This window comes from Sus scrofa, chromosome 3 (assembly GCF_054392235.1).
Source record: "Sus scrofa isolate SSC_HxYL_T2T_F1_AM1 chromosome 3, Sscrofa_HxYL_maternal_Yorkshire_Landrace_v2.0, whole genome shotgun sequence".
NCBI lineage: Eukaryota > Metazoa > Chordata > Mammalia > Artiodactyla > Suidae > Sus > Sus scrofa.
Genome location: NC_139385.1, coordinates 114890608 through 114915484, shown reverse-complemented (window position 1 = coordinate 114915484; position 24877 = coordinate 114890608). Strand labels below are relative to the sequence as shown.

Sequence of the window (24877 nt, the reverse complement as noted above, 5' to 3'; positions counted from 1 at the left end):
AGGAATTTCATTAAAATTCATAGATCAGTATGGGAAGACATAGTATCTTAATGATATTGCATCTCCCATCCATTACCATTATATTTTTTTCCATTTTTAAAGTTTTTTTGTCATTCAATAACGTGCTAAAATTTTCTCCAAAAATGCTGAACATCTTATGTTGCATACATTCATTATCAATTTTTTTGTTGCTTCTGTGAATGGATACTTTTTTAACAATTAAAATTTTCTCCATGGAGAGAGGACAAGATGGCGGAGGAGTAGGGAGACACGCTCGCCCTCTCCCACAAACACAACAAAAAAAGCACATCTACAGAATAAATGACTCGCACAGAACAGCAACCAATCGCTGGCAGAGGAACCTAAACTCCAATAACGGCAAGAAGTTCGTGACATTACTGGGCAGAACAGGAGAAAAGAGGAGAGTGAGAGAAGGTGAATCCGAGCGGGAAGGGCGCTCCCGAAAGGGAACTGCGGAGGAGAAAGGGATCCCACACCCTGGAAAGTCACCTACACAGGGGAAAGATCAAACGAATCGGAGGAATCTCCAGATGCAGAGAAGAGTGTAGCAGTAAGTTGGAGTACGGAAAAGCTGATCAAGAACCCAACGGACCATCTGAACTACGGGCACAGTCACCAAAAATTGAGATGCCTGGGTGGGGGCTGGGCACCGAGACCTCGCCTCCGAAGGTTAGTCCCCGAGAAAGGGCCCGGGGACGCCTGGGTAGGGGCTGGGCACTGAGACCTTGGCTCCAGAGGTTAGTCCATGAGAACGGGTTGGGGGGGCGGGGCAGAGCGGAAACTGCTTGGGAGGTCTAGAAACCATTTGACGGGGCAGAGACTGCCTGGGAGACTAGAAAACAAAGCTGTCGCACAGAAAGGGAGCAATACTCTAGGGGCGGGGAAGTGGAAAGCTGCATCAGAGGGAACCTGGGAGAAGAGCCTGGTCTGCACCCGTGCTGGGGAGGGGAGAGAAGAGGTGGGTCCCCATAGAATACCCCCCACGCCACAGCAAGCTTACAGGCCCGCTAGCTAGCTGAAAGCTGTGCTTCCCAGTGCATCCCCTCCCCCCACCTCCACCACCCCCTACACTCTTGCCGAACCTGGAGCTGCCTGCCATCCAGGAGGGCTGGCCTCAACAATTGCCTGAAGCCTACCACCGCAGGGGCTGTCCCTGCACAGGCCTGCTTGCCCTTTGGAGGGGCTACACTTCCGCAGAGCAGCACCAAACACCACCAGCCCCCAAGAAAAGGCCTGCAGCCTAGAAAAGCTAGAACAAGCCTAGCCAGGCCGTGAATAGATCTGCCTAATTCTTGGACAGTTTTTCTGAGTCAGGCTGCCCCAGGGAGGAGCCTCTTGGATTTCCAGCGGCCCTGCTACCCGCCCAAGACCCCAGGGGGTGCCCCACTCCCGCAGAATAGCTGCACAGCACCACCAGCCCCCTGGAAGAGCCCCTGCAGCCCAGAAAAGCTGCAACAAGCTCGGCCAGACTGTGAAAAGATCCGCCTACATTTGCAGGCTGTCCTTTTGAGTTGGGCTGCCCTAGGGAAGAGCCTCTTAAGTTCTCAGTGATCCAGATAGCTGCTCAAGCCCCCAGGGGGTGCTGCACTCCTGAGGAACAGCTGCCCAACACCGCCAACCCCCTGCAAGAACCTCACAGCCTAAACACACCAGAGCAAGCTCTGCCTGGCCAAGTGAAATCTGCTACCATCGTGGTGTGGACCTCCCAGTCCTGTCTGCCCTCAGGAAGTCCTCCTTTGCTTCAAAGAAACACTGTTAGCTCCATCAACACTCCATAAAAGCCACACTGCCTCAAAAAAGATTGACCAACAACGCCAGCCCTCAGGAAATATTCCACGGCAGTGACAAGGCAAACACTGCCCGATAACGGAGAGTACAACTCCCTCAGGAGAAAGAAAACAACAAGCAAGATGAAGAAGCTGAGAAACCACCCCCAGTCAAACCAACAGGAGAACTCACCTAAAACAGTCAACAATGAAACAGATCTCTGCAGTCTGACAGACCTGGAGTTCAAAAGAGAAATAGTGAAAATACTGAAGGAATTAAGAGAAGATATGAACAGTAATGCAGATACCCTCAGAAAGGAACTAGAAAATATAAGGAGGAGCCAAGAAAAGCTAGAACATTCATTTGCAGAGATGCAAACTGAACTAAGGGCAGTAAAAACCAGAATGAATAATGCAGAAGAACGAATCAGTGATATGGAAGATAGAATAATGGAAATCACTCAATCTGGTCAACAGACAGAAAACCGAATCAAAAAACTGGAAAGCAATATAAGAGACCTATGGGATAATATAAAGCGGGCCAATCTACGCATAATAGGAATTCCAGAAGGAGTAGAAAAAGATAAGGGGATGGAAAATATATTTGAAGAAATTATCTATGGAAACTTCCCAAATCTAAAGGATACTGGGTTCAAGATACAAGAAGCACAGAGGGCCCCAAACAAACTGAACCCAAATAGACCCACACCAAGACACATCATAATAAAAATGGCAAAAGTTAGTGATAAAGAGAGGATCCTAAAGGCAGCAAGAGAAAAACAGAATGTTACCTACAAGGGAACCCCCATAAGAATATCAGCTGATTTCTCTACAGAAACACTACAGGCCAGGAGGGAATGGCAAGATATATTTAAAGTACTAAAAGGAAAAAATATGCAACCTAGAATACTCTATCCAGCAAGAATATCATTTAAAATAGAAGGGGAAATAAAAACTTTTTCCAACCAACAAAAACTTAAAGAATACAGCAACACAAAACCCAGGTTAAAGGAAATATTGAAAGGGCTTCTCTAAACCAAAAAGGAAGGAAGGAAAGGGAAGAAAAAAGAAAAGAAAAAAAAAAAAGAAGAAGAGGAAGAACTAGGACTGAGGAAACCGCAATCAGAGAGCAGTCACTCAAATAAGCCAGCATACAGATTTAATCATGAACATGCTTCAAACAAAATAAAATTAAAAAGAAAAAAATAAAAAAGTCATCAAAACCATAAAATGTGGGCAAGGGATGTTAGGAAGTAAATAACCCTTTTTGTTGGTTTGTTTGTATGTTTCTCTTCTTAATTTTAATATAGTAATGAAGTGTTTGAACTTACAGGACCATCAGGCTAAAACACACAATTATGGGAAGGGGTTAGCATACTTAAAAAACAGGGCAACCACAAGCCAAAACCAAATATTGCATTTGCAAAAAAAAAAAAAAAAAATACACTCAAGCAGATAATAACAGGAGACCATCCAACCAAAAAAAAAAAAAAAAAAAAAGAAAGGAAGAATGGAGAACCATAGAATCAACTGGAACACGAGGTTCAAATGGCAATAAATAATCGTCTATCAATTATCACCTTAAATGTCAATGGACTGAATGCCCCAATCAAAAGACACAGAATGGCTGAGTGGATAAAAAGGCAAAAACCTTCAATATGCTACCTACAAGAAACTCACCTTAGGACAAAAGATACATATAGATTGAAAGTGAAAGGGTGGGGAAAAATATTTCACGCCAATAGACATGACAGAAAAGCAGGAGTCGCAACGCTCATATCAGACAAAATAGACTTTAAAACAAAAGACATAAAGAAAGACAAAGAAGGGGAGTTCCCGTCGTGGCGCAGTGGTTAACGAATCTGACTAGGAACCATGAGGTTGCAGGTTCGGTCCCTGCGCTTGCTTGGTGGGTTAACGATCCGGCGTTGCCGTGAGCTGTGGTGTAGGTTGCAGACGCGGCTCGGATCCTGCGTTGCTGTGGCTCTGGCGTAGGCCGGTGGCTACAGCTCCGATTCAACCCCTAGCCTGGGAACCTCCATATGCCGCGGGAGCGGCCCAAGAAATAGCAAAAAAAAAAAAAAAAAAAAAAAAAAAAAAAAAAAAAAAGAAAGACAAAGAAGGACACTACTTAATGATTAAGGGATCCATCCAAGGAGAGGATGTTACTATCGTCAAAATATATGCCCCAAATACAGATACACCCAGATACATACAACAAATATTAACAGACTTAAAGGGAGATATTGATGAGAATACAATCATAGTAGGAGACCTTAATACACCCCTCACATCAATGGACAGATCCTCTAGACAGAAAACCAATAAAGCAACAGAGATCCTAAAGGAAACAATAGAAAAGTTAGACTTAATTGATATCTTCAGGACACTACATCCAAAAAAAGCAGAATACACATTCTTCTCAAATGCTCATGGAACATTCTCAAGAATCGACCACATGTTGGGACACAAAGCTAATCTCAATAAATTTAGGAGCATAGAAATTATCTCAAGTATCTTCTCTGACCACAATGCCATGAAATTAGAAATCAACCATGGGAAAAGGAAAGAGAAAAAACCTACTACATGGAGACTAAACAACATGCTACTAAAAACCAATAGGTCAATGAGGAAATCAAGAAGGAAATTAAAAACTTGAAACAAATGATAATGAAGACACAACCTCTCAAAATCTATGGGATGCTGCGAAAGCAGTGCTCAGAGGGAAATTTATAGCAATCCAGGCCTTTCTCAAAAAAGAAGAAAGATCCCAAATTGACAACTTAACCGTCCACCTAAATGAATTAGAAAAAGAAGAACAAAAAAGTCCTAAAGTCAGCAGAAGGAAGGAAATTATAAAGATCAAAGAAGAAATCAATAAAATAGAGACACAAAAAACAATAGACAAAATTAATAAAACCAAGAGCTGGTTCTTTGAAAAGGTGAACAAAACTGACAAACCCCTGGCCAGACTCACTCAAAAGGGAAGAGAAAGAAGCCAAATAATCAAAATTATAAATGAAAAAGGAGAAATCACAACAGATACAGCAGAAGTATAAAAAACCATAAGAGAATACTATGAACAACTATACGGCAACAAGTTTGACAATCTGGAAGAAATGGACAATTTTCTAGAATCTTACAGCTTGCCAAAACTGAATCAAGCAGAAACAGACCAACTGAACAGACCGATCACTAGAAATGAAATTGAAGAGGTCATAAAATCACTCCCTACAAATAAAAGTCCAGGACCAGAGGGCTTCACAGGTGAATTCTATCAAACATATAAAGAGGAATTGGTACCCATCCTCCTTAAACTCTTTCAAAAGGTTGAAGAAGAAGGAATACTCCCAAAGACATTCTATGATGCCACCATCACCCTCATTCCAAAACCAGACAGAGATACCACCAAAAAAGAAAACTATCGCCCAATATCATTGATGAATATAGATGCAAAAATTCTCAACAAAATCTTAGCCAACTGAATCCAACAACATACCAAAAAAATTATACACCATGACCAGGTTGGGTTCATCCCAGGTTCACAAGGATGGTTCAACATACGCAAATCAATCAGCATCATACATCACATTAACAAAAAAAAGTCAAAAATCATATGATCATCTCAATAGACGCAGAAAAAGCATTTGACAAAGTCCAACATCCATTCATGATCAAGACCCTCGCCAAAGTGGGTATAGAGGGAACATTCCTGAATATAATCAAAGCCATTTATGATAAACCCACAGCAAATATAATACTCAATGGAGAAAAACTGAAAGCCTTCTCACTCAAATCTGGAACAGACAGGGATGCCCACTCTCACCACTGCTCTTCAACATAGTTTTGGAAGTCTTAGCCACAGCAATTAGACAAACAAAAGAAATAAAAGGCATCCATATAGGAAGAGAAGAGATAAAACTGTCACTGAATGCAGATGACATGATACTCTACATAGAAAACCCTAAGGACTCAACCCCAAAACTCCTTGAACTGATTAATAAATTCAGCAAAGTAGCAGGATATAAGATTAACATTCAGAAGTCAGTTGCATTTCTGTATACCAGCAATGAAATATTAGAAAAGGAATACAAAAATATGATACCTTTTAAAATTGCATCTCACAAAATCAAATACATCGGAATATACCTGACCAAGGAGGTAAAGGACCTATATGCTGAGAACTATAAAACTTTAATCAAAGAAATCAAAGAAGATGTAAAGAAATGGAAAGATATTCCATGTTCCTGGATTGGAAAAATCAATATTGTGAAAATGGCCATACTACCCAAAGCAATCTACAGATTCAATGCAATCCCTATCAAATTACCCATGACATTTTTCACAGAACTAGAACAAACAATCCAAACATTTATATGGAACAACAAAAGACCCAGAATCGCCAAAGCAATCCTGAGAAACAAAAACCAAGCAGGAGGCATAACTCTCCCAGACTTCAAGAAATACTACAAAGCCACAGTCATCAAAACAGTGTGGTACTGGTATCAAAACAGACAGACAGACCAATGGAACAGAAGAGAGAATCCGGAAATAAACCCTGACACCTATGGTCAATTAATCTTTGACAAGGAAGGCAAGAACATCAAATGGGAAAAGGAAAGTCTATTCAGCAAGCATTGCTGGGAAACCTGGACAGCTGCATGCAAAGCAATGAAACTAGAACACACCCTCACACCATGCACAAAAATAAACTCCAAATGGCTGAAAGACTTAAATATACGACAGGACACCATCAAACTCCTAGAAGAGAACACAGGCAAAACACTCTCTGACATCAACATCATGAATATTTTCTCAGGTCAGTCTCCCAAAGCAATAGAAATTAGAGCAAAAATAAACCCATGGGACCTCATCAAACTGAAAAGCTTTTGCACAGCAAAGGAAACCCAAAAGAAAACAAAAAGACAACTTACAGAATGGGAGAAAATAGTTTCAAATGATGCAACTGACAAGGGCTTAATCTCTAGAATATATAAACAACTTATACAACCCAACAGCAAAAAAACCAATCAATCAATGGAAAAATGGGCAAAAGACCTGAATAGACATTTCTCCAAAGAAGATATACAGATGGCCAACAAACACATGAAAAAATGCTCAACATCGCTGATTATAAGAGAAATGCAAATCAAAACTACCATGAGATACCACCTCACACCAGTCAGAATGGCCATCATCAATAAATCCACAAATAACAAGTGCTGGAGGGGCTGTGGAGAAAAGGGAACCCTCCTGCACTGCTGGTGGGAATGTAAACTGGTACAGCTACTATGGAGACCAGTCTGGAGATACTTTAGAAATCTATACATAGAACTTCCATATGACCCCGCAATCCCACTCTTGGGCATCTATCCAGATAAAACTCTACTTAAAAGAGATACGTGCACCCGCATGTTCATTGCAGCACTATTCACAATAGCCAGGACGTGGAAACAACCCAAATGTCCATCGACAGAGGATTGGATTCGGAAGAGGTGGTATATCTACACAATGGAATACTACTCAGCCATAAAAAAGAATGACATAATGCCATTTGCAGCAACATGGATGGAACTAGAGAATCTCATCCTGAGTGAAATGAGCCGGAAAGACAAAGACAAATACCATATGATATCACTTATAACTGGAATCTAATATCCAGCACAAATGAACATCTCCTCAGAAAAGAAAATCATGGACTTGGAGAAGAGACTTGTGGTTGCCTGATGGGAGGGGGAGGGAGGGGGAGGGATCGGGAGCTTGGGCTTATCAGACACAACCTAGAATAGATTTATAAGGAGATCCTGCTGAATAGCATTGAGAACTTTGTCTAGATACTCATGTTGCAACAGAAGAAAGGGTGGGGGGAAAAATGTAATTGTAATGTATACATGTAAGGATAACCTGACCCTCTTGCTGTACAGTGGGAAAATAAAAAAAAATTATATATAAAAAAAGTCACCAATCAATGTGCATTTTAATAATTAAAAAAAAATTTTCTCCATGGTCATTGCCTGTAAATAATACATTTATGTAATAATTTTTTAACTAGGCAACTTTTTTATACTTGCTTTTGTATATTTTCTTGTTTTTCTCTATGTAAATAAATAATTGGCAAATAATAATTTTTCTAATTATTAATTTCTCACTTTTTTTATCTTACTGCACTTGTTGGAACCACCAATACTATAATGAGCAGAATGTGTAATAATAGCCATCCTTATCTTGTTCCCAATCTTAAGTAAATTGCTTCTAAGACTTCACAAATTAAGTACGATGTTCACTGTAATGAAGCACCATGTATTAGATTAAGGTTATTTCCTTCTATTCCTACTTTTCTAAGAGCATATTTTTCTTTTTAACCATGAACTAATGTTAAATTTATTGGCTGTCTTTTGGGGATGGGCATGTATTGGGATGATTCTGTGTTTGTTTAAGGGGTAAGTTGTATTAATATATTACTAACAGTTGAATTACCCTTACATATCTAGGATAAACCCTACTTGGTCATAATTTAATACACACGTGTGCACACACATAATTGGATTTATTTTGTTAGTATTTTATTTATTTGTTAGTACTGATGAATTAGTCAATGATTTTTTCCCCATACATTTCTTAGCTAGTTTTAGTATTAAAGTTATACTAGTTTAATAAAATAGTGGACTTTTATCTCTTTTTCTAAACTCTGAATCATTTATATAAAATATGATTTATCTGCTATTTGAAGATTTGGTAAAAGTTGCTTATAAAACTTTGGAGGCTTTTATTTTTGTGGTTAGATCTTTATTGATCACTTTAAAAATTTTTTGTTTTGTTTTTTGGCCATGCCTGCAGCATGCAGAAGTTCTAGGACCAGGGGTAGAACCTGAGCCACAGCAGTGTCCTGAGCCATAGCAGTGACAATGCCAGATCCATAACTCACTTGGCCACCAGGGAACTCCCTTTACTGATCACTTTTAAAGTTTATGTAGGGTTATGCTGGTTTTCCATTATGTTCATTAGTCAATGCTGGTAATTTATATTCTTCTAGAATTTTTATTCAAGTTTTGCATTTATTGGCATAAAGTTTCACATATCATATGCTTTAAAATCTCTCCATTCTAGCTATAGTTATATCTCTATTACTAATATTTATTGGTAATATTTTTTTTCTTCATAAGTCTTCTAGAGATTTACATTTCCTTTGTGTGTTTGTTTTTCTCCTGGAAATCCATTTGTTTTATTTATCAATTCTAGTATTTCTTTGTTTTCTCTTATATTAAGTTCTGCTTTTATGCTTTCTCTTAAGCTTATTACTCTGTTGTTCTTTTAACTTCTTCTTCTTCTTTTTTCTTTTTTTGGCCACCCTGAAGCATATGGAGTTCCTAGGGCCAGGTATCAGACTCAAGCTGAAGATGCAACCTACAGCACAGCTGAGGCAACACCAGATCCTTTAATCGACTGTGCCTGACTTGAGATAGAACCTGTGTCCTGATGCTACAGAGATGCCTCAGATTCCACTGCATCACGGTGGGAATTCCTCTTTTCACTTCTTGAGTTGCTGGGTTCATTACTATTCTTTTTTTTCCCCTAATATATGTATTTAAAGTATATATGTTTCCTTGGCTACATCTCACAGATTTTACATTATATTTTCATTATTATTCAATTTCAAGTATTTAAAATTTCTAGCACGGTGTCTTCATTAATTATGAATGATTTAGAAGCATGTTTTAAAATCTCTAAATGAATATTTACATTTTTTAGTTGCTGCTTCCTAATTTTATTGCCTTTTGTAATCTTTTTAATGCTGTTATTTTGTCTCTTAGATTCTTCTCTCTTCTGTTGTTCAGTTCTAGGATTCCTGATGACCCTGTTTGTCATATCTGTTGATTTTCCCTCAGTACAAGTAATTTTTAAGTATTTTTTGCATTGTGAGCTCATCTTCAGTGTGGTGTTTTTAACATGGACTTCTTGTGATCATGTTGTGAACATTTCTCTACAGGGAATTTTAAATTTGTTTCTATTGGGAGCCCCAGGGTTTCAATGGTCCATGACTTTTTTTTGTTAATTTTTCAGTTTGCTATTTCTTTTTTTTTTAATAATGATTTTTATTTTTTTCCATTATAGCTGGTTTACAGTGCTCTGTCAATTTTCTACTGTACAGCATGGTGACCCAGTTACACATACATGTTTATATTCTTTTTTCTCACATTGTCATGCTCCATCGTAAGTGACCAGACATAGTTCCCAGTGCTACACAGCAGATCTCATTGCTAATCCATTCCAAGGCAATAGTCTGCATGTGTTAACCCCAAACGTCCCATCCATCCCACTCTTTCCCCCTCCCCCTTGGCAACCCCAAGTCTATCCTCCAAGTCCATGATTTTCTTTTCTATAGAAAGGTTCATTTGTGCCCTATATTAGATTTCAGATATAAGTGCTATCATATGCTATTTGTCTTTCTCTTTCTGACTTACTGCACTCAGGATGAGAGTCTCTAGTTCCATCCATGTTGCTGCAAATTACATTATTTCATTATTTTTTATGGCTGAGTAGTATTCCAGTGTGTGTGTGTGTGTGTGTGTGTGTGTGTGTACCACATCTTCCTAATCCAATCATCTGTCAAAGGACATTTGTATTGTTTCCATGTCTTGGCTATTGTGAATAGAGCTGCAATGAACATGCAGGTGCATGTGTCTTTTTTAAGGAAGGTTTTGTCTGGATATATGCCCAAGAGTGGGATTTCTGGGTCATATGGTAGTTCTATAGGTCTGAGGTATCTCCATACTGTTCTCCATAGTGGTTGTACCAACTTACATTCCCACCAACAGTGCAGGAGGGTTCCCTTTTCTCCACAGCCCCTCCAGCACTTGTTATTTGTGGATTTATTAATGATGGCCATTCTGACTGGCATGAGGTGGTATCTCATGGTAGTTTTGATTTGCCTTTCTCTAATAATCAGGGATGTTGAGCATTTGTTCATGTGTTTGTTGGCCATCTGTATATCTTCCTTGGAGAAATGTCTATTCAGGTTTTTTGCCCATTTTTCAATTGCATTGTTGGCTTTTTTGCTGTTGAGTTGTATAAGTTGCTTGTATATTCTAGAGATGAAGCCCTTGTCAGTTGCATCATTTGAATGTTATTTCTTTATTACACAGGTAATACAAATTTAACTCCCATATCCACCAAAGTCACAGGTTTGAGATTTTTCCTTCTTTTCACATAAACTTTCTCTTCTTCCTGGAAACCTTACAGGTGACAAGCTGTCCCATTACTATCCCAGCCTGCCCTTATGGAGTCCTTGTTTTGCAGGGGATCCAGTTCTAACCTCTGCCCTATCATGAGATTAAAAACAATGCCTTATGTTTCTGGGTGGACACTGAACCTCAAGTCCCAGGCAGGGTATCCTCTGGACCACAGAGACCCTGAGCTTGCATTCTTATCACTCTAGTGTTGAGTAACTTCATTTCTGTAATTCTTTTTGATATCAGCCCTTTATTAAAAACAGTTTTGGTTATATTTTAGAATTTCTAATTTTCTAAGAGTAGAAGGACATGCATACTCAGATCAGGCAAAAGTATTAAAACCTATGTATAATTTTATAAATGCATGCTAGAGACACTTCTCATCTTGTATTATAAGCTATCATTCCTTAAATAAATTATTCTTGTAAATAATTGTCTATGTATTAGCTCTGCTTAGAGCAGGATACACATAATTATTTTATTTATTTATTTAAAAAATTATTGGAGTTCCCGTCGTGGCGCAGGTGGTTAACGAATCCGACTAGGAACCATGAGGTTGCGGGTTCGGTCCCTGCCCTTGCTCAGTGGGTTAATGATCCAGCGTTGCCGTGAGCTGTGTTGTAGGTTGCAGATGTGGCTTGGATCCCGCGTTGCTGTGGCTCTGGTGTAGGCCAGCGGCTACAGCTCCGATTAGACCCCTAGCCTGGGAACCTCCATATGCTGCGGAAGCGGCCCAAAGAAATAGCAAAAAGACCAAAAAAAAATTATTTATTTTTTTATTGTTATTTCCCCAACACAATTTTTTTTCCCACTGTACAGCATGGGGACCCATTTACACATACATGTATACATACTATTTTCTTCCATTGTCATGTTCCATTGTAAGTATCTAGACATAGTTCTCAGTGCTACACAGCAGGATCTCACATAATTATTTTAAATTAAGTTTAGTTGGAGAGGGGAAATCTAATAAATATGAATCACAGTTCTGTCCTAAGGCTGTCATAGAACCTTGGAAAAATGGACACTTCCTGGCTGTGGGGAGAAAGCATAAATCCATTTACTGCTGATATATAGGAATATTTACATTTACATCATTGTTAATTTTCTGGATCAAGATCAATTGGACCCTGTTGGGCAGTGTAAAAGCCAAGAAGCTCAAAGTGATATATGTAGTTTCATGTCTAAAATGATGGATTTTGACATTTTGATAGATTGACAAGCTTTGCACTTGTTGGCTTTTTCACTTCATTCTAAACATAGAAATGGGCTTCTTTCCCCACATGGAAAATACTAATAATTTATTTCCTAAAGAACTTTTTTTTTCTCATTCTAGGCCTGATTCTCTTTGACTGAATGACATTTTGTCAGGAATAGAGAAGATTTCTGTTGGATGGCCAGAATGACTGTCTACTGTACTCCTGAAATATTGGCCGATACATTCAAGTTAATATGAATTCTCTTGTCTTTTTAAAATATTACTCCCAGACTTTCATTTTGCATTGTTATAGAAACTATTCTCAAAAAGCAGAGGGGAAATTAGTAAACCCAGATGACTTCACACCAGAACTCCTGCTTTGTTGTGAAAATAATTTGACAGGTTAGGAAAAACCAATAATTTGATTATTTGAGCTGATACTTGAAGATGTTATTACCTAAGTTTAGGTATCTACTATACAGGGGAATCTACTAGAAAGCCTAAAAACTCATATATGTTATTGCATAGATAGAGCCCTTTTCAATAATTGGTAAAAGAAATAAATAAATTCTAACTAATAAATAACTAATTATTCCTCCCAGCTTTTGACATTGATGAATATTTGCCATTAAAAAAAAAAAAAAAAGAATGACCACTGGCCTTACCTTCTGTTTTTTGTGTGACTGAACCTCTAAACAGGAGACTGGGGTGAAGGTGGAGAGGTTAATCAACCATCACTATGACTAAGATGTGCTCACCTTTCCTTAAGTGGTCTACACAATGCCAGCTCTAAAGCATCATCAGATAACTTAGAAAATAAACTTTGGGGATATGTGGGCAATGATTTCATTTAGACAAACCATTTAGCCATTGGTCATATTGAGTCTTCTTGACACTTTCTACTTATTTGAACTCTTTAGAGCAACTACATTGAATTCATGGTGCATGGCCAGTCAAATTGACATGCTACTTGCCAGTTGGGTAGTGGTATTTCTGTTCTTAAAATGATACATTCATTAGCATTATAGAGAAGTTATTTTTTTTTCCAAAAGAAAAAAAAAAAAAAAGAAAAAATTCTTTTTTGGTTACCTTGTGGCATACAGAATTCCTGGGCCAGGGATCTGATCTGAGCCACAGTTGCCACCTAAGCCACAGCATCGGCAATGTGGAATCCTTAATCCACTGTGATGGGCTGGAGATTGAACCTGTGTCCCAGTGCTCCTAAGATGCCACAGATTCTGTTGCACCACAGTGGGAACTTCTAGATAAGCTATTTTGAAGCCCTCATTCAGAAGACATCTATCACACTGGTTAAGAAGAGTTAGACCGTTTGGGTTCAAATCCCAGCTCTGCCCTATCCAGAGGTTTCCTTTGGCAAAGTTGCTTCAGTGTCTCTTTTGTAAAGCATAGATAATGAGAGTACTACCCTTACTGGGTAGTTGGGAAGATTAGAACATAGGTGGGAAGTGTATGCATCCCGTGTAGTGAGCACTCAGTGTCAGCCATTGTAGTTAAACACGCATATATTCTGCACGGAAACACATTCACAGTACCCGAAATACAGCCCTTACCAACATATTAATGATTGAAATAGTATCTACCATCCTTTTGGGAAATAAAATTTGATTTTTCTTCTGAGAAACCAAGTGATCTGTCTAGGTTTTTATGTCCAGATTTTATGGGAAAAAAAAATAAAGCTTATCTTTTTGGATATTTCAACGTCTTTGCGAGTGAACCCTAGACAAGTAAATTCAAATTTTAGCTCTGGCTGTGCAGCGCCTATTACTCATCTTTCTAACACAAAATTTAATGAAAGAAACCTGATTTTCACATCTGGGCAAAGGGAACTTAAAAATCAATTAAAAAACCCCCCAAAACTCATGTTGCCTTGTCCAATTCCTTTAATTGTCTTTGCAATATCATTTTGCTGCAACACCCTCCCCCCCACCCCACCTCCGCCCTTTTCTTTTGCTGTTCAAAACCAAGGCTTTTCCAAATAGAAACATCCACCCTGACTTTTGAAATGCTAGCTTTCCAGCTATGAATGGAGTGTAAGTAAACTGCAGAAAGACTGTGCTTGTGAATTTCTGGTTTGCATTAGACCATCATGGTTTATTGTTCTGAAGACTCTTAAAGGAGGGCTCAAACCCATGGTGCCATGTGAACCCTCCAGGGTGAGTTTCTTTCACATGGCTATTCACTTTACATGTGTGCATTTAGAAATCATTTGGGTGGATCTTTAGATACGGTTCATCACCTTGATGTATCACATGAAGATAACCTACATCCCTTGAAAGCATGCATAAAATATGTAATTACCCTTGAAAATAAACACAGATAATTTACTGGTAAATATTTGTTTTACCAGAACACATCCCACTTTCCTAGGCTACAGTCTGTACCCAACCAGCGCTGGTGAAACATTTTTATAATTGGTTCACTGTAGTTCTGAGTCAGGGGCTACTTCTAAAGTTTTTTTTTTTTTTTCTTTCCCTGAGTCAAAAACTAATAAGAGACAGAGTAAAGAATTTTTTATTGATTCCACTCTTGATTTCCCCGACAACAGTTTCTGTTATTTCCTGGGCTGATTTGCTAGTTGTTCACTAGACCTCCTCTTAGCCTTTTGCAACTAAGAACCTCCACATCTGAATTTTTGAACAATAAGCTTATGACTCTCCAAGCAATGTTTCTTTTCCTCTGTAGCCAAGTGTGTAAGGACCAGTCCAAGTGTCCACTGTCCTTATTCACAACCTCATATTTTACCTGCTGCTCTCCTTCTTTCCAGCTCTGCACTCTCACCTCTAGCTCCTAACCTCTTGCTCTAAAAGCTCTCTTAGACTTTATGGGTCACTCCCCCTGCAGCCTCCTTAATTCCCCAGAAGTTTGTCATGTCCAGTCCACTGTCCTAGAGATTTTTAAGCTTAGAAATGAATCTGTGGACGTGTGAACAATATTCTCCTATATTGCTTTGGATTTCTAACACTCCAGTGTAATCAATGGAGCCCTCCACCCCTGCTTTAGCCCATAACAATTCGATTATGAGGACAAAGATGGCCTTTTATTTCTTAGGCATCTCATGTCTTGTTGAAAAAGGACTCCGTCATCCATTCTGTACATATATTTTGTTCACTGCCTCATCTGTGTCTGGTATATGTTTGTTTTCAAATGATAGTTATAATGCATACTAAATATTTTATTATTGAAGGCAACATCCAAAATGAGTTTTCAGATGTAGTCTTTCAAATATAGTATAAAAACAATATAGTGTCTAGACTTATTATCTTGCCTTGTTACCTAAAAATCTGGAAGAAATGTAGGGAAAAAATAGGAGGGGAAAATGGAAAGCCTGGAAGAGCTTGTTTTGAGAAAGTTAAGGACTGGCTGTGGGATTTGTAGAAGATACCCAAAGGGATAAAAGGTTTTTTGTCTCAACAAACTAAATCATCAAGACAAAAAGAAAGCTGGTAGTATTTTGTTTAGGGAAGGCATCTTACTGTTTTTTTTTTGTTAGTTTGTTTTATATTTATGGCTGTATCAATTCAGTTTTCCTGGGTCTTAACCTGTAAGATCAGTATTCTGAAAGTGTTAATGAATTAATTTGACTCTAGTGTGCCTGTTTAGCCTACTAATGTATAGTAATTTACAAATATTGCAATTATTCATAGCTATTTAAGAATGGAGACTATTCCAAGCATGCTTAACAAATCCATTATCTATGATAAAAAGCTGTATGTATTTAGATGATTCCCGGGTAATGGCAGTCTCATTCCACAGGCTTTAAGATGTTTTCTTGAGCCCTTCAATTCATCACAACATCTCTGCCTGCTGAACCTAGTGAAGTTCGCTCACCAGAGGAAGAAGGCTCCTTATACACAAAAGAGTCCTTCTTATCTTTATCATCCATGAGATTAGGAATAAAAGGAAAGAGAAAACTAGAACGTATTACTTGTCAAGCTGGGCACAATCCCACGAGTTTAAACACCCTGTATTAAACTTCTGGAAAAACATTCTACATGAATCTCCTTGTAGGAAATTGGAATAAAGTCAGGGAGTAAGCAAAAGCTCCTGCTGATGTCTGGCTGTTTTAACCTTTGAAAGTCAATAAATGTGCTATGATCACAAAGCTCAATCCCATTTTTCGGAACTTCTTTATTAATTCACTCAATAAAAATATATGAGTGGCTATGAAGTGGAAGCACTATGCTTGGCACTAGGGACAGGATAATAAGAAAAACAGTCTAAACTTATGGGGCTAATATTTCAGTGGGGTGAGACAGAGAGTAGTAAATAGTTACACTGTTTTAATATACACTCCCCCGCAACACAACCCTGTTAACCACTGGCTGGGGCAAGTGCTAAGAAGAAAAGGTCCAGAGGTGCTGTCCATGGGGTGGGTGGGGGGGTTGAAGGGGTTAAAGAAATTTTCCACAGGGAACTGAGGTTTGAGCTGAAACATGAAGGAGGTGGCATTAATCAAGGCAGGTGAGGTGTGGGTGGGTAGGGGGACAGGAAGCAGAAGTGTGATAGCTACATGTCACCTTGGCTAGGCTATGGTGCCCAGGTGTTTGGATAAATGCCAGTCTAGATGATAACGTGAAGGTTATTTTTGGATATGGTTCATTTTTAAATTAGTAGACTTTGATTCAGGCAGATTACCTTCCAAAACAGGGTGGGCTTCATGCAATCACTTGAAGGCTTTAAGAATAAACACTAAGGTCTCCTAAAGAGGAAGGGATTAAAATTCTGCCTTTAGACTGCAACACAGAAATTCTGCCTGAGTTTCCAATCTTTGGACTCAGGACTGCAGCAACTACTTGAGTTTCCAGCCTGCTGGCCTACCCTTGGATTTTGGGTTTCCCAGTCCCCATAATCAGGTAAGCCAATTTCTTAAATCTCTCTAGATATAGGTTTATAGATAGAGAGGAAGAGATAGAGATATTGCCTGCCAATTCCATTCTCTGGAGAACACTGACTAAATAACACAAGAAGTGAAGAAGACTCTAGCAAAGGTAACCACATGGGCAAAGCCTCTGAGATGGGAGAGAGCTGGCATTTGAGGGAATAAAAAATAAGCAATATTGGTGAAGAGAGCTAGTGTGGAAGAGTAGCCAGGCCAGAATTTTGTGCTCTGAAGCCCTTTTTGAAGAGCTGGGACTTTAAATATAGCTGCAAATATTAATTTCTTGAATTTGCGTAAGACTCTGTTCTTTAAATTCACTCCATCTTCAACTTTTCAGTTATTAAGTAGTACACTTTTCTTACCACATGTAAAATTTCCGTGAACCACTTAACATAGACTAAAATACTCCTCCTTTTCCCTCTCCCCATCTCTCCCGTTTCCTCTCCATACAGTATATTGCCTCCCTGGATGTTTCCTCTTTTGACTTCAAATTACTTGTGCACCTGTGCATTTCTGCTCTCTGATCTTAGGTGCAACTTCATACTTTGGTTCCCCAGTTTACCTACTCTCAATCAACCTTGCTCCCTACAGCCTTTACTGTAATATTTAGTTCTGGGATTCTGCCTTTCTTTTTATAAATTATCCCTGTCATTCTGAACTGTCTTGGGGGTCCACTAGTAAAGGTGCCATGCCCTCCCCAAGCTAAGGTGTGGGACTGAGGGCTTGTGAACCTCTAGCAGAGTAGGAAGTGGCTGGAGCTGATTCCTTCTCATGGAGTCTCCCCAAAGAGATAGTCCAGCTATCCTCGCCTGATCTAGGTTCTCAGCCCTGCCCTGGTTTCTATTCTTTCTACAACCTGGTTTTTCTTGATGCTCTAAGCCCCATATGACCTAGTAAATCCCTTCTCTCCTTAAGTTAACCAGAAACAGTTTCTGTGGCTTGCAGCCTAAGAAGCCTACTGCTCCAGCATGAAAGGGGAAGGGAGGAGAGCTTAGTGTGTCTGGAGAGAAAGAATGTATGGGGGTAGCTGAAGATGAGGTGGTTTGGGGCCAGATTTTAAGGGATGACAGAGAGAGACCCCAAAAGTTGGAAATAAAGCTATCCTGTGAGAAGACATTGATGGAATGTGTTTGGTTATGGAGAGAATGAAGTAAGAACTAGTTGGACCCATTAGTGAGTTTGTTATTGAAGATTTCCAGAATCTCTCTCAGAATTCCAAGGGAGAGTCAGTCTCTGGGAAATGGCATGAAGTCTATGCAAAATGTGGAAACTTAATCCTCTGTTCTGTGCCAACAGAAAATGGCTGGTCAGCTTGGTGTGGAAAACTGAAGCCCAATAAAGCAAAGTCTTGGGAGAGAGCTCCCTGTGTGTGATGCACGTACTAGCAATGATGTGGTCACAGCCAGAACCATCATTCTCTAAGGCCCCAAATGGCCAAACAACTCACTCTCCTGAGTGGACTCCATGGCCATAAAGAAGCTTAATATAAAAATGGCTTTTCATGTAACTCTGCTTCTAGGGGAGTAATATGCAGCTTGGGCCAAAATGAGGATTAGGGCTTGTCTAGCAGTTATGTTTCAATGAAAATTAATATGCTGACAATTTTGGTTCTTACATGAATCTTGCAGGATTAGTTAATATGGATCCATGGCCGAGATGTCACGCAAAGTTTCTGAGCTTATGGATCTGAGGATAAGGTTGTAGACTGTGGTGAATTAATTCATTCAAACAATTTTATGGAGCCAGAACTTTTTTGTACTCCCATAAAGCCACATTTTTTTTTTTTCCTATTCTAGGAAGGGAGTGACACGATCAGATCAGAATGAACCTTGGTTTCAGGCAGAGAGACTCTGGAAAAAGGGAGACCAGATAGGAGGTCACTGTGAGGGATCTGGGGAAAACCAGAAAGATCTGAACTAAGGCAACAGCAGTGGGGAGAGGGGAGATGCCAGTCACTGGACTGAAGTATGGTCTTCAGACCCTGATAACCTGTTGGATATAAAGGGTGAGGAACTGGCTGGAACCAAGGATAGCTAAAGAATGTCTTACTTGTCATTTTTCTTTCATTAAATAACCCTATCTGAATTCCCCCAAACAATGCTGTAATAGTTAAATTGTGACAGTATGAAAAAGAATCTGAATTAAATTAGTGCTATGTCAGCCCATCACACTAGACCACGAATTCCCTGAGAGGTTTAGCAACACATTGGATAAAGTGAAACTAATTCTTTAGAGCCACAAGTTGACATATGCATGTGCTATGAATCCATAAACTATACTGGAAGCATTAGAAAAGGAAGCTAAAAAATGCAAGTGAACACATCTGCATTCTGTTCTGCAAAGCAAGCCTAGTTCACTATGTCATTTTCTTTTGTTAGTGTTGAACCATGAGGAAGCTCTGAAATGTTCACATCATTGACCTTTACAATCCAGTGTTGTTGACTGCCTCCCCCCCACCCCCCGGCCCCAAAGCTTGATGAGGCTTTGCAGCCAGGTCACTCTTTCATATTTTTCACTATCCTAAATTTAGAAAAGGCTGCAATGCTAACTGCAAGTGACAAAACCCAGAGAATTTCAAGTTCTGGTTGGCTGCCCTGGGTTACATTCTCCTCCAGGAGAAGTTGGAGCTGCCAGCTGCATTAATGACCAGCCTGTTAGAAGAGAAATCAGGAGGTACTGCAGATAAGAAGTTGCAGAGATTTAAAACTCCCCTCCACTTTTGACTTCATAGTTAAAAATATTTCCTTTGTTTTAAGTATCTTGAAAAGCGAGAACTAAGTGAATTTTGTGACTTTTCACTAGCTTGCATGAAATAAAGGGTTGTGTGGTTACATGATGAATTTAGGGTCATTACTGCACCCAGTCTTAAGCAGATTTCTGGCTTTAGTCTGTGTGAAACGGTTGCAGATTTGCCAAAAAGTCATAGAATACAGTAGTTCAACATGTGACTCTCGAGCCCCAGCTACAGACCTTTTGAAAAATGGATGTCATTGATGCCAGAAAGAACCAGAAACCTGTCTCATCTGATTCGTTTGGGCTTATCAATACTTTATTTTCAGGAGTACAGAGAAGGCTTTGTGTGCTGAGCTGATAGACTCTGCTGGAAGAAATGTGCCAACAAACTTAAAGAGAAAAGAAAATAGAAAGGCAGTGTAGATAGTGTCAAAATGAAGTGCCATGTTTTAATTCACTCTATGGGATCCACATCTTATGCTGAACAGGTCTAGGGCCACTGAATTCTGGTTTCGCTTTTCTTAAGTAAACACCCCACTTGATATTCTCCTCTGATTAGCAATCCTAAGTATAATAGGCTTGGAATTCCAATATGCTTAATTTTATTAGGAAACAACACAAGACTCAATTCAAAAATTTTACCTGCTTTTCTATTTTAACTTAAGGGTGCAGACAGAACTCAAAGATGCAGGGGAGTAGCGCTTATTTCCTAGATTCTAATCTACAGCTCAGGCGTCTCAACTTTTTCACATTCAATGCTGACTTTTGAAGCTGGCGATTTTGATGGCAAATCTCCAAATATTAACTGGACAGCAGAAACATCCACGTAACTACTCATACTGTAAAGCCATTTTTTGTAGCACGTCTAAAGCCATCCACAGTTACTGCAATAGTCAGTGTTAGCCTTTAGCATGGTGTTGCTGTTTCAGTAGATTTACTGTCCTGCCCACGTTCCCATCTATACTCGTGAAGGGAGTATATCACATTTCCAGTAAACACACTATCTTTCTTTGAATATTCCGCTTCTTAACACTTGTTCTAAACTTGTTACTCCCTACTCTGCACCCCACTCTGCAAACCCCTCTTAACATTCCATCTGGCACACACAGCTGGAATGGTGAATTTTACTCTGTTGCAGCAAAAATATATTTTCTACAGAGAAAAAATTTGGCAGCATTCTTGTATGGCTTTTGAACATGCCTTGGCACAGTGCCTTCGCACAATGTTGGCACCTCGGATGATCTCAAGAAAATCACAGAAATTTTGTGCCGTGAGTTCTCCTTCTGCAAAATCTGAGTAAATCTGATTTCTATAGAAACACCACCGATGAAAATATTGTGAGCCCTTCAATGGCAATTTGCTGTGTAATCTTACTGCAGGTTGGATTCTCCAGGAAACTGACTCTAAGAAGGAGATCAACACACAGGAGGGGAACTAGGGAGTATCCTTGAGATCAAGCAGTGTGGAAGGAATGGAACAAGAAGGATATGGCAGAGGGAGGGATTGGCTGTGGTTCCATCTAATGAGGGCTCGCCAACCCCATGGGAAGCTCGGAGGCTGGCACGGTCCTTTAGAGTTGTGCCAAATTGGAGTGAGGGAGTAGACTCTTTATCTAGGTTGACCAGTCACTGAGTACAGCCTGCCTTAGGAAGGGGCAGTGACTTCGGTGACACAGTTCTTTTCTGTTGAGGCATTTTGCCAGGAGGGCTCTCTGCAGAGAGCTGTCATCTAACAACCTTCCCAGTAGGAGGGGAACCAATCCTTCACTCATGAAGTAGGGATCATAGTGGCCCAGTATGGTATACACGACAAAAACCAAGCTAGGAGCAGCTTACATGAACTATGCTTTCCTTTCTGGTAGCTGGTGGCTTCCAATGGAGAGAGAATTATGATATGAATGGATATAGTGAGACTTCCTTTTCTACACCTCCATCACCATCACACAAAGTTCCACTACACTCTGATGCCATAGATCCAGCAGGGAAACTGCATGAAGCACTCTTTCTTGGATTAGGTTGATCTCCTGGTCGCCAACCAGCCTTGTCATCTTTGTGCACTCAGTACTATGTAACGTGGGCTATATTTCCTTTCTAATATTCAAGTGGCACATTTATAACAGTATGTCTCTCAAGTCTTGGTTGTTTATGCAAAAATGATTAGCTGTTTAAAAGAGAAAATTGCATTTAGTTGATATATGCTCTAAGTCCTATTAGGTAGGACAGTACTCCTAATCACTTCCTTTTTATGACATTAACATTAATGTTTTGAAGAGAACTTGCCAGTTAGCTTGTGTAAACTGTCCCTTATTCTGGATATACCTGATTATTTCCTCATAATTTTATTTAAATTTTTCCTCTTCAGGGAAGGAAATTAAATAGGTCTAAAGGCTTGATGAGATTCTGGTTAAACAGTTTGGTAAGAATATTTGATTATATGCATTTTGGAAAGGGAAGCTGTAAAATGCATTTTGGAGCTTCAAAATACATGAGCTGAAAATTGACAGAAGAAAAGGGAAACAGATTATTCTAAAGTCATAGTTGGAGATTAGACTCTTCTCTCATCAATGAATAGGCAAACAAGGCAAAAAAATCAGTAAAGATATAGAAGATATAAACAAAACTATCACCCATCTTGACCTAACTGATATGTATAAAACATTATACCCAATATTAAAGAATAAACATTCTTTTCAAGTGTACATGGTATGCTCATCAAGATAGACTGACCATATTTTGAGCCAAAAAATAAGCCTTAAAAGTTCAAAAAAGGGAGTTCCCATCGTGGCGCAGTGGTTAACGAATCTGACTAGGAACGATGAGGTTGTGGGTTCCGTCCCTGCCCTTGCTCAGTGGGTTAACGATCCGGCGTTGCCGTGAGCTGTGGTGTAGGTTGCAGACGCGGCTCGGATCCCGAGTTGCTGTGGCTCTGGCGTAGGCCTGTGGCTACAGCACCGATTCGACCCCTAGCCTGGGAACCTCCATACGCCGTGGGAGCGGCCCAAGAAATAGCAAAAAGACAAAAAAAAAAAAAAAAAAAAAAAGTTCAAAAAAGAAAACTGAAATTGTGCAGAATATATTCTCTGATCATCATGTCACCAAATTTTAAATCAATAATAATAAGGTATATAGGAAGTCCCCAACATTTTGGAAATTAAAACACTTCTAAATAATTTGTGGGTGAAGTAAATCACAAAAGAAATTAGGAAATACTTGAAACTATTAGCAACAAAAGTACTGATCAAAAGTTATAGAAAGCAGGAGTTCCCGTCGTGGCGCAGTGGTTAACGAATCCGACTAGGAACCATGAGGTTGCGGGTTCGGTCCCTGCCCTTGCTCAGTGGGTTAACGATCCGGCGTTGCCATGAGCTGTGGTGTAGGTTGCAGACGCGGCTCGGATCCCGAGTTGCTGTGGCTCTGGCGTAGGCCGGTGGCTACAGCACCGATTCGACCCCTAGCCTGGGAACCTCCATATGCCGCGGGAGCGGCCCAAGGAATAGCAACAACAACAACAACAACAACGACAACAAAAAAGTTATAGAAAGCAGCTAAAGCAATGCTTATAAGGAAAGTCATAACTTGAAATCCTTATGTTAGAATAGAAAAGTTAAAATCAATAATTGAGAATCCCTTTAAACGGCAGAGAAAAAGGAGAATGAAAAAAACCCTGAGTAAGTAGAAGGAAGGAATTTAAACAGATAAAAGCAGAAATGGTAAAAAAAAAAAAAAAGGGAAAACAAAGCAATTGAAAGTTTTATACATTGTTGATAGGAGTGTAAGATAGTACATTCACTCTGCAAAAAGGACTGGAAGTTTCTTATAAAACTAAGCACATATCTAGTGTAGGGCCCAACAATTCCTCTTTTTTTTGTTGCTGTTTTTTGCTTTTTAGGGTCGCACCTGGGGCATATGGAAGTTCCTGGGCACAGCAACGTGGGATCCAAGCCACATCTGCGACCTATACCACGGCTCACTGCAATGCTGGATCCATATGTTCACAAAAAGAAAGCATTTGTACAAGAATTTTCATAGAAAGTATACCTATAATAGCCAAAGCCTAGAAACAATCCAGATGGACTATTTCTCAGAAATAAAAGGAATGAACTACTGATTTATGCAACAACATGGATGATTCTCAAAAGCATTATTTTGAATGGCAGAAGAGCTAATACCAAAGAGTACAAACTGTATAATTCTGTTTATATGAAGTTCTGGAGTGGGCAAAAAGAATCTATGGTGAAAAAACATCAGAACAGAGCTTGCCATCCCAGAGTGGAGTACTGGGGATAGGAGTGACTGGGAAGGATCATGAAAGACATTCCTGGTAATGTTCTATTTCTTGATATGAACTTGGGTTACAGAGACATATGTATTTATTAAAACTCAGCAAATGTGATTTAATATCCATTTCCTTGTATGTAAATTTCTCATCAAAAGAAAAAATAATAAACAAATATTGAACTCCACCTAATAACTTGCATACAGAATATTTAAGGGTAAACTACTGATGCTCTTTACTTTGAAATATACCAAAAAAAAATGAGATGGATTGATGGATAATGAATGCATATGGATAAAGGTAAAGACGTAGTAAAACAAGCATAGTAAAAAATTAACAGCACCATCTGGGTGGTGGGTATATGAGTGCAGTGTAAAATTCTTTCAGCTTTGCTCTTTGACAGTTGTCAAAATAAAATGTTGGAGCAGAGACATTTTAGGGACAACTGGATGAAGTTCAATAAGAACTGGCTATTAGGGAATTATTTTTGCCAGTTTTCTTTAGTGTTTTAGTAATATTGTTGTTAAACATGAGAGCTTATTCTCAGGAGAAGTGAAATAAAGTATTTAGTAGTGAAGTGTCATGATGTCTGCAACTCACTTGGAAAGAGTTCAACAGAAATTTAGATAGTAGGGCAAATAGGGCAAAATAGCAATAATTATTGAATCTATACCATGATTACTTGGATGTTTGCTGTCCTTTTCTTTCATTGTAAAATAATGGAAAAGTAAGTAGTAGAAGTAATGCTATATTA

The 24877-nt window shown here is 39.2% G+C and overlaps 2 long non-coding RNA genes across 3 annotated transcripts in view; one reads left to right on the top strand and one right to left on the bottom strand.

The window, feature by feature from the left end:
* LOC146404877 (uncharacterized) overlaps positions 1–12870 on the top strand; it is a 58672-nt gene extending 45802 nt beyond the window's left edge. Inside the window, exons 5-6 of the long non-coding RNA XR_014842241.1 lie at positions 9143–10969; positions 12354–12870. This is a non-coding gene — a long non-coding RNA (uncharacterized LOC146404877). The remainder of the gene's footprint in view (positions 1–9142; positions 10970–12353) is intronic.
* LOC102161945 (uncharacterized) overlaps positions 1–24877 on the bottom strand; it is a 169277-nt gene that overhangs the window by 122002 nt on the left and 22398 nt on the right. Inside the window, exon 3 of one of the 2 annotated variants that reach the window (XR_302539.3) lies at positions 20480–22008. The exons of the other annotated variant lie outside the window; for it this stretch is intronic. This is a non-coding gene — a long non-coding RNA (uncharacterized LOC102161945). Of the gene's footprint in view, positions 1–20479; positions 22009–24877 lie in introns of those variants that run through there. 2 annotated transcript variants of the gene reach the window in all.